General features: G+C 39.5%; 1 long non-coding RNA gene across 1 annotated transcript; it reads right to left on the reverse strand.

Annotated features, from left to right (window-relative positions):
- Positions 1-306: 306 nt before the first annotated feature.
- Positions 307-10,275, reverse strand: LOC127792167 (uncharacterized). Its single transcript, XR_008021092.1, has 2 exons — positions 9,869-10,275; positions 307-8,916 (listed from the first exon to the last, which is right to left on the reverse strand). It is a non-coding gene; the product is annotated as an uncharacterized LOC127792167 (long non-coding RNA).
- Positions 10,276-10,736: the final 461 nt, after the last annotated feature.

Genomic DNA, 10,736 nt, shown 5'->3' on the forward strand with positions numbered 1-10,736 from the left:
GTAATATTCTCTTGCCAGGAGAACCAATGACTGGTATCACCCCTTTGGTGTACTTGAATAATAAACATCCTGCTAAAGTTGAATTGTAAGCAGCGAGCGGGGATACATAAAGGGGGACACGTAGTTGTAGGCAATGGTTCCTAGTTTCTCAAGGCTCTCCAACATCGGGCACTCATTCTCAAGTTTCACTTGGGAATTCGTCTACAGAGTCTAGATTGATTGACCACCTAAAAATAGCTATACCACAGTTCCCATGGAGCTGCTAAAAAATTCAATCTCACACTAAGAAGAATGGGCACCGACGTATGGACATGGCAACACGACATTTTTTAAAAAAAAAAAAAAGTGGGATGCAACAGTGTTGTCGTGATACACGTTAATTAATAAAATAAATTTTTATATTTCTAATGTCAAGAAGAATCCAGTCGGAAGTCTCGCAACTCACTGTGAATAGCCAAGCAAGCAGCAACCAAAAAGTCCCATAACCTCACAAAATCCAGTCTCAACTTGTCCAAACTCCAGTCACAAGGTCGCTGGCAAAATTCAGTCGCAACATTCCAGTTCCCACTCACCGCCAGGTGTCGCCCACAGTCCAGTCATCCTCATTTCTCACAGTCCACTCGTTGTTGACCCTCGTCCCTCACAGTCAGTCCAGTTGACAATCGAAGACTACGAGAATAGAAGCATCAAGTCTGAAGAGTGAAAACTGAAGATGATCATACAGTCAAAAAGCTGAAGTCATACAAAAAACAAAGTCGGAAAACTGAAGAGTCCTTAAAATGTATGAACTTGTGCTGCAGGTAAACAGTTCGTAGATTCGCAAAGGTTGTCCAATTCCAGGTGTTCATTCACCTTTCCGTTGGGTATTCGTAAACAGATACTATATCACTTGACCACCTGAAAACAGTGACAACTGAATTCTTATGGATCAGCATTGTGAAACCCCTAAAAATCCACTCTCACAAGGAAATATAATAACGACTTCTTCTGTGGCCAAGCAGTTCCAAACAAGTTTCCCAAGGCCGTCCAGTCCAATGTCAGGTTCCCGTTCAAGCTTCACGTAGGAATTTGTCAACAGATTCTGGATCCCTTGAGAGGCACTAGACGTAACCAAGCATTATTTTTAAGTAGGGGCTGTTCCATTGTGCAAGCCACTGGACCAACTTCAAATGTGTGCCAATATTTTTTAATTGTTTTAGAAATGTGCACTCAGACATGTATCATGGGGAATCTAATGAATGTTTAAGGCCCCACATAGACATGATATGAAGTATCTTTGCTTCTTGGCATCTCTTATTTTTCAGTTCTCATTTGATATATATATATATATATATCATCCTCCACTGGTGCTTGTTCTGGTAGAAGGGCAAGGCCTATCACTCAAAACACTTAGTGCGGTAAAAAAAAACACACAAATCCTTTTTTATTGTTCTCACCAGGTTTCTCAAAACTTGTACACTTGAAACTATTTATTGAGCATTAAATTTCAAATAACTTCATACAGCAAGTACTGCACACACACACACAACAGAGGAAAAGGTGTAAGAAGAAGGTACAAACAAGTCAGGTATTCAAAAAATTTGCTCCAGATGTTCAAATAATTGGTAACAGAAACAATATTATCAGTCTCCTATTTACAAATTTAAGTACTTCAGAAATTGCCCTGATTCTAAAATGAACAACTCTCAGATAGATCCCATTAGATAAAAGCATTATGACTAGTATACCTGAAATAATAGTGGGTATTGAGCCAAAAACGACTTAACATTTTGGTGCCATTTAAAGAAATTAGAGTATTAAGTCCAGATCTCTCATGTAAATCTCACAGCTTGAGGTGTGAACAAAAAACACAGCTTTAGTGCAATTGTGCTTTCCCTGATTATACTCAAACAACCAATGAATAACGTAAAATCTCTCAAAGCTTTCACAAAATGCTGTGACCAAACAGTCAAGCTTCCTAATCCTAAGACATCAGTTTGAACTGCATTTAGATGCGGCAAACCACTGCCGCACAAAATTTTATTCAACCCCCCCGGACTTTCAAATTAATTACAATCATGCGAGTAAACAGTAAATTTGAAGAAAGTAATAATATTCAGTATCGTTACATGGACTCTCAAGGGGCAATGTTCATGGACATCAACTATCATTTCTGGCAAACAACTCCCCAGGTCACAATAATATTCACTTAAACCTTTTTGAGCTTATTTTAATTAGAGCCATAGAAAAGGTGAAACTTGCAGGATTTACCACTAAGCAATCTTCTACTTTAAATACAACACAATAAATGCTTAAACAATACAAAATATGTAAATAAATCTTAGCAAGGCCTCAACCAAGGTTGGAAAAATGTTTGTTAAAAGTTAATTTAGAAATTCTGGGGTAAAGAAATAACACATTGCTAACAATCATCACAAGTTTAGAACATGCATGCCTATCAGCTCAACAAATAACTTAAAAATTATTTATATCATCGAACAATATGGATATGTATTTATTAGTCCATCCTCTACTAAGATTCAGTTTGAAGAATTCTATTTGAATTATTAGTATAATTAGATATATTTCATATTGTTGTTAGTGTCTTTATTTACTTATTTGTTATAACTATGTGTAATTAGACTAAGTCCATAGGCTAAGCTCGTAAGTTATTAGACCCGTTGTGCCTATTATAAATAACACACTAAGAGACTAATCTCTTAGGTTTTTCTCTCATAATTGTTTTTTCACATGGTATCAGAGCCACCGATGAAAAAAACCCTAGCCACCGTTGTGTATCTTTTTCCAACGGCCTAAAAACCCTAGTTTTCTTTCTTCACCATCATTGTTCACGCCGGAAAACCCTAGTTTTCTTTCTTCACCGTAACTGTTCACACCAAAACATCATTGTTCGGCCGTCGTTTGCTGGAACCAACCCCACCCTAGGGTTCGCCGCCTTCAGGCCAAGTTGCGGTTGGAAAATCGCAGCCGTCGAAGCTCCCACACGCTGCCGCCACGCGCAGCCGTCCGCCCCCACGTGCTGGCGCGTGAAGGTGCGTCTACCGGCCGTTTTCTCCCAAATTCTCCAAATCAGCTCACCTCCCTTCCCTAGGCCTATTCCCGGTGTCAAATCCTTGCTATGTCTAACCTCAGTGACGCAATTTCTATTGGTGCTACTCCCGCAACTACACCTGTTGCCCCTGCTGTCTCTCAGTCCTTTATTGTCTCCAATCTCGGAACATCCAATATCACCACTGTCAAGTTGATAGGGTCTGCCAATTATCTCTCATGGGCAGCCTCTGTCAAAATGTGATTCAAAGGGCAAGGCCAAGCCAATCATCTTACCACAAAGGCTAGAAGTGTGCCAGAAGTCAATCGGGCTAGATGGGAACAAGTTGATGCCCAATTATGTAGTCTCCTATAGCAGTCCATTGATCCATCCATCACGCGGCTCTTTCGGCCATTTGAAACTTGTGTTGACGTGTGGAAGGAAGCTAAAGAATGGTATACGAATGGCATCTAACGTTTGTACACTGTGGTCTCTAATATCAAGAATTTGAAGCAAGAGTCGTCCATGGAATCTTATTTGGGACAGGTTCGGGCTCTCATGCAAGAATTTGATGCTCTTCTTCCCATTACTATGACCAAGACCGAACAGATTACTCAAAGAGAGAATTTTTTTATGGTTATTGTTCTTTCCGGTCTAAACCCAGAATTTGACGCCTTCAGGCATCAAATCTTAACCAGCTCCACTAATCCTACCATGAAGGACTCTTTTAAAAGGTTGTTGAACATAATCGGTGCACATGGTATGTCATCTTCTTCTCATGTTGTTCCTCCAACCGAATCTTCAGCCCTTGTGTCTTAGACTTCTCACTCAGGAGAAAATAGAGGCCGTAATAATAATCGGACACGTCCACAGTGTACTTTTTGTAAGAAACTAGGTCATCTTGAGGACAGGTGTTGGAAGAAACATGGTCGGCCTGCTGCTCCGCCTACATCATCTACCAATGCAGCTCATGCATTCTAGAGTGATCCTAGTTCTGCCCAATCTGCACCGGGTTCACAGTTGATACATATGTCTGCAGCTGAGTATGATGTCTTTTTGAAGTTTCAGGCCACCCAGCAGTCTCATCCTGGTAATCTCGTTACTTGCGTTGCTAAAAGCCCATCTCTTGGTCCTTGGATTATAGATTCTAGGGTTACTGATCATATGTGTGGTAATGAACTTCTTTTCTCTTCACTTACTTATTCTGATACCTTGCCTACAGTTACCCTGACTGATGGCACCAGAACTGAAGTTAAAGGGATAGGCCAAACCACACCCACTTCGTCTTTATCTTTAAATTCGGTTTTATATGTCCCTGACAGTCCTTTCAATTTTGATTTCAGTTAGCCAACTTACTAAAACCCTTAACTGCTCGGTCATTTTCACTCCTGCCTCTGTTTGTGTACAGGACCAGGGTACGGGGTGGACGATTGGCGTCGGGCGTGAGTCACATGGTCACTATCATCTTGCTGTGCCAATGGCTTGCACCAGTGCTCCTTCCCCAAATCTTCTCCACTCTCGTCTTGGTCATCCCAGCCTCTCCAAATTGTAGAAATTAGTTCCTAGTTTGTCATCATTGTTTATTTTTCATTGTGAGTCATGTCAATGTGGTAAACACGCACGTAGTTCTTTTTCCAGTTGTGTCATTAATAGGGCTGAGGCTCCATTTTCTCTTGTGCGCTTTGATGTATAGGGGCCCAGTCGTGTCACTTCTACTCTTGGTTTCTCATATTTTGTTACTTTCATTGATGATTTTTCTCGCTGCACTTGGTTATTTCTCATGAAAAGTCGATCTAAGTTGTTTTATGTCTTTCAGACATTCACTGCTGAAATAAAAACACAGTTTGGAGTTTCTATACGTGTTTTACGTAGTGATAATGCCCCCGAGTACTTTTCTTCTCAATTTACTACTTTTATGACTACTCATGGCATTTTGCATCAATCTTCTTGTCCTTATACACCTCAACAAAATGGTGTTGTCGAGCATAAAAATCGTCATCTCATTAAAATTGCACGAATACTACTTTTACATGCCAATCTTCCCACCAAATTCTGGGGAGATGTTGTTCTTACTGCGTGTTATCTGATCAATCGCATGCCATCTTCAGTGTTAAAGGACAACATTCCTCACTTTCTTTTGTTCTCCTCCCAGACCCTTTATTTTGTTCCCCTTCATGTATTTGGATGTATCTGTTTTGTGCATTCCTTTTCACCAGCACAGGATAAACTTGCTGCCAAATCCCTCAAGTGTATTTTCCTCGATTACTCCCGGTTGCAGAAAGGCTATAAATGTTACTCTCCTGAGTTGAACCGCTATCTTATGTCTGAGATGATGTCACATTCTTTGAACAACAGTCCTTCTTCTCGATTGTTCAGCCTAATTCACAGTGTCTTGACCAGGTATTGCCTATTCCTTCTCTTTCATTGCCCTTATCAGATCCGTCTATCTCCTCGTCGGTGGACCCTTCACTTCCATCTTCCAGTCCACACTCCCCGACTCCTCCACTTCTTACTAATCATTGTCGTCCTCATCTTGCTCCTGGCACCGGCATTCCTCTTGACTGCGACTCTCTTGACTCACTCTCTCCATTAATGGTCACTCTTGCCATGGATTCTCAGCTCGACAGCCTTCCTATTGCACTCCGCAAAGGTATACGGTCTACTCGCAATCCACATCCTCTTTATAATTTTTTGTGTTATGACCATTTGTCACCTGCTTATAGTGCTTTTGTTTCGACCCTTTCTTCTGTTTCTATTCCTAAAACCACAGGTGAAGCCATGTCCCATCCTGGTTGGCGCCAGGCTATGTTAGATGAGATGAGTGTTTTGCATTCTACTGGCACTTGGGATTTGGTGCCTTTGCCACCAGAAAAGACTCTCGTTAGTTGTCGGTGGGTGTTCACCCCTAAAGTGGGCCCTGACGGACAGGTGGAACGTCTTAAAGCCCGCTTGGTTGCCAAAGGCTTTACACAAATCTATGAGTTGGATTACAGTGATACATTCTCTCCAATTGCTAAAATGGCCTCTATTCGCCTATTTCTCTCTATGACTGTTACGCGTTATTGGTCACTCTAATTGGACATTAAGAATGCCTTTCTTCATGGTGATTTGCAAGAGGAGGTTTATATAAAGCAACCACCTAGTTTTGTTGTTCAGGGGGGGTCCAATGTAGTCTGCAAACTCAAGAAGTCTCTCTATGGCCTGAAACAATCTCCACGAGCGTGGTTCGGCAGGTTCAGCACTGTGGTTCAAGCCTTTGGTCTCACTCGAAATGAAGCTGATCATTCAGTTTTCTATCGATATTCTTCTTTTTTTTTTTATGTATCTATCTCGTTGTTTATGTAGATAACATTGTTATCACAGGGAACGATCAAGTTGGTATACAAAATCTGAAGGAACATCTCCATCAGCACTTTCAAACTAAAAACCTAGGCAAACTCTTGTATTTCTTGGGTATTGAAGTTGCTCAATCAAGAGATGGAATCTCAATCTCTCAGAGGAAGTATGCACTTGACATCTTAGAAGAAACTGGTATGGTGAACTGCAAACCGATTGACACCCCAATGGACCCAAATGTCAAACTCTTGCCTGGATAGGGGAAGTCTTGCTCGGATCTTGGAAGGTATAGAAGATTGGTAGGCAAACTAAACTAACTCACAGTCACTCATCCCGACATGGCTTTTGCTGTGAGTGTGGTGAGTCAGTTTCTCAATTCTCCATGTGATTCTCACTAGGATGCTATTATCCAGATTCTAAGATATATCAAACAAGCACCGGGTAAAGGACTACTCTATGAGGATGAGAGGCACATAGATATTTGTTGTTATGCAGATGCAGATTGGGTCGGCTCTCCTTCTGATCGTCGGTCGACCTCTAGATATTGTATTCTTGTGGGAGGAAATTTGATTTCTTGGAAAAGTAAGAAACATAATGTAGTAACTAGATCCAGTGCAGAGACAGAGTATCAGGCTATGGCTAATGCAACTTGTGAGCTCATCTAGGAGGAACTCAAGTTTTGTGAAGTGTCCCCTATGAAGCTTGTTTGTGATAATCAGGCTGCCTTGCACATTGCTTCCAATCCAGTGTTCCATGAGCGAACTAAACATATTCAAATCGACTGTCACTTTATTAGAGAAAAGCTGGTTGAAGGTGTTATTATTACAGAGTTTGTTAACTCCAGTGATCAACTTGCTGATGTCTTCACCAAGGTCTCTAAACAGTCCTCGGATAGAATATATCTGTAACAAGCTTCTTGGTGCATATGATATCTATGCTCCAACTTGAGAGGGAGTATTAGAATTATTAGTATAATTAGATATATTGCATATTGTTGTTAGTATTTTTATTTATTTATTTGTTATAACTATGTATAATTAGACTAAGTCCATAGGCTAAGCCTGTAGGTTATTAGGCTCATTGTGCCTATTATAAATAACACACTAAGAGACTAATCTCTTAAGTTTTTCTCTCATAATTGTTTTCTCACAAATTCTAAAGCCAAAACTTTCAACTTATTTCTACATAGAACTTTCTAAGATAGACATTTAAGTTATGGTTTTTAATTCACAATTCTTTACCAATACATTTGTGATTTTGCACTAATTTGAGGTAATAGAGTATTATGTGATTATAATTTAAACAGAAAACAACAATAAAAGCAGTTATGTTTTGATGTAATAAATAATATATATTTGTTAATGTCAAAAGTGGCTAGAAAAGATATTCGATCTTATTACCTTTGTAGGGTTAGGATGAATATATATATACAAGATGTTCTACCACAATAGGCAGCTTCCAATTAGGAAGTTTCCTAATCTAGATTTGGAAATATATACAATCTAGGATACAACTGGAACATATAACCAAGACATAATCTTCTATAAGATGTAGCACAGAAATATAGGTCCAAAATGGACAAGGAATCTTGGGTAGTTTCTAACAGTTAATTGACATGGTACTGCAGTAGTCCCCTCTTTCAAAATTTGTCGTAATGGGATGTCCAAAATGCTCGTATCCATGCCATGCCAAGGTGTTTGGCTTCTTAATATATCTAGTTTCACATATTTGGGCATAGAGGATGACACAGGCAAGCCTGATTATTGGATTACAAAAGACACCATACGTAAGGGATAATTCTTAAAATTAAGGAAAGAGATACTTCTCAAACATGGCATGGTCAAAACTTAATACAAGAAAACACAGAATGCCTCAAATATTAACAGAATATCGGAGAGAGACTGCAGTCATTATCATCATTTCAAGTCCATCAAACTAAAATCAAGACGGAATTCCAGAAAGGAATAACCAAAAAATAGGAGAAACAAATAAAATAATAAAATTGAAAAAGAAATTTGACAGGCTCACTTCTCATCACATGATTCTGCAAGCACAAATAAAGGGTGATGTATCAACTGGAACTGCCAACCATAATTTTACTTGCACTCAACACCTGCTTCAGCAGCTCGACGAGGCTTGCTTTTCCTCCTGCTGCCATTATGACGAAAACCATTGGACTTTGTTGAGTCATCAGTAGTGGCTCTGGTGGCAACACCACTCTCCACTTTAACTGAATCGGATTTTTCTTTTGCCTGTGAATTCCGTTTCCTCTTCTTTACACTTTCTGCAGCTATCGAACTTTTAATCTCTTTGCCCAACAAACCATTTGTGGTCTTGTCACTTCCTTCCTCTTCTACCTTTTCAAGTTCTTCTTCATCAATCTCATCTTTCAGTGGTCTTAGCGGTCTTCCTCTTCTCTTCTGCACTGGCACTTTTTCTTCTTCACCACTGCCAGCATCCTCAAAATTAGTAACTGAAAACTTCTTTCCCTTTCCCCTACCTCGACCCATAACTGTAGTACCCCAACACAGAATTTCAAACACTTAAGATTTCTGCAGATCAAAGAAATCAGCCTTAAGACTTGAACTAATAGCAGCTCTGAGTAATTATTATTTAGAGCAAAACTAGAGTCTGCAAGAGTAAAATTAGTATGGTATGATTTTTGGAGTCTAACATTGTGAACTATACAATACAATTATTTTTATTTAAGCTGATCTTTAGCTTACGAAACTTAATAAGCAGCATCTTCAGTGTAATTGATACAACGCTTACTGGCATCTTGGATGGAGTACTGATATACTCGTTCGACATAAATTGTTTCAAAATCAATTGTTGCATTCAATCATAAAAAAGAACCATGTTCTCCAAAATCATCACAACAGAGGATATGACTTTTGTGTGACAAGTTTATACAAAATCAGATGAAAAAGTTACAAATAGGGATTGGTGTAATTCCCCTTTTATGAAATCAACAAAAAAAAAGTAAGGAAATAAATAAGTTTAGGGGAATGAACATAAATAGACGCTGGAATGATCCCCTCTTAACCTTCTAAACTACTTTCCAGTTTCGACCCCCCCCCCCCCCCCCCCCTTTCCCCCAATCTCTCCCCAAAAAGTACAAATGATTAATGAAGCTTGTTTATTTACACATCAACAATGAGATAATAATACTTGCATATTGCAAAATAGACAGATTTAAAAACTAAGAAAAATCAGGAAATATTAACCAAAAAACAGAAAGAATGAAGTTAGGAAACAACAAGCAATGTTCTAAAATATAGCCAATATGATCTATAACATCAGAGACCTGTCTTGAGAAAGCAAGGTTAGATCCAAGCAGCGACTGGAATTAGTGGAACTAAATTAACAAGCGAACTGGATACAATTCGCTTTCTCCTTCAGAACACAACAGTCGAGAAGAAAAGCAATAAACGGTACAGTAAAACACATCTTCAGCACCCATCAAACAATCGCAAATTGAGAGAGAGATAATATCGAACTAACCAATTGTGCAGTAGAAAACCCATCATCCCAAATCGGTTGAAGCATGCAAGAAGGGGAAATGAAGATCAAGACCCAGAGGGCTATAGTTTGAATAAATTGCCCAGAACAGCTAAAAGAAGCAAAATAGAAAGAGTTCAACAGCGAAAGATACGATCGAAGAGGTAGTGATACGACCCCAGATCAAGAATGAAGGAAGCATTCATAAAGAGGAAAGAGAAGGGGAAAGACATGGAAGAAATTAAGGATTGCAGTGGCAGAGAGTATAATATAGATAGACAGATAGATAGATAGAGAGCTCCGAAGGTTGAAGAGATATTTGTTGTTGGTTTGGAAATGGGTCCGGAGTAATAAGCGGATTTCTCGCGTACAAGTCCACCAAGCGCCAAGCTGCAGTTGCGAGAAGAAAGCGTGTGTTTGGAAGTGGGGATGAAATAGAAACGTGTTTTTGACTAATTTAAGCATCGAAGAGTTTGTGTGAAGACATTTCTCCGCTCCCCCTACTATTTGTTCATCTCAACAAGTCAATCGATCATCAAGGAGTCATCAGGTTTCAAGTCTAGATGCAAGTGATCTAAGTCTGAGCACAAGGGATCCTGAGACTAGGCTAAGCATAGATGATTAGGAGACCTACATGTGATGATCAGGAGATTGGTAGGTCTGATGCAGATGATCGGGTGCTCTACTAATGACCAAGTGCCTTGCTAATGACCCGATGCCTTTCGACCAAATGACTCCTTGATGACCGGATGACTTGCTGAGATAAACAATCGATTAAGGGCACAAGTGGATGTCCCTGCACAAATCCTTCGATACTTAAATCAGTTTTCAAGTGCTTGAGCACAAAAAGTAGAGTCTTAAGAGCCGAAGT

This window comes from Diospyros lotus, chromosome 1, assembly GCF_014633365.1.
Source record: "Diospyros lotus cultivar Yz01 chromosome 1, ASM1463336v1, whole genome shotgun sequence".
NCBI classification, from domain to species: domain Eukaryota; kingdom Viridiplantae; phylum Streptophyta; class Magnoliopsida; order Ericales; family Ebenaceae; genus Diospyros; species Diospyros lotus.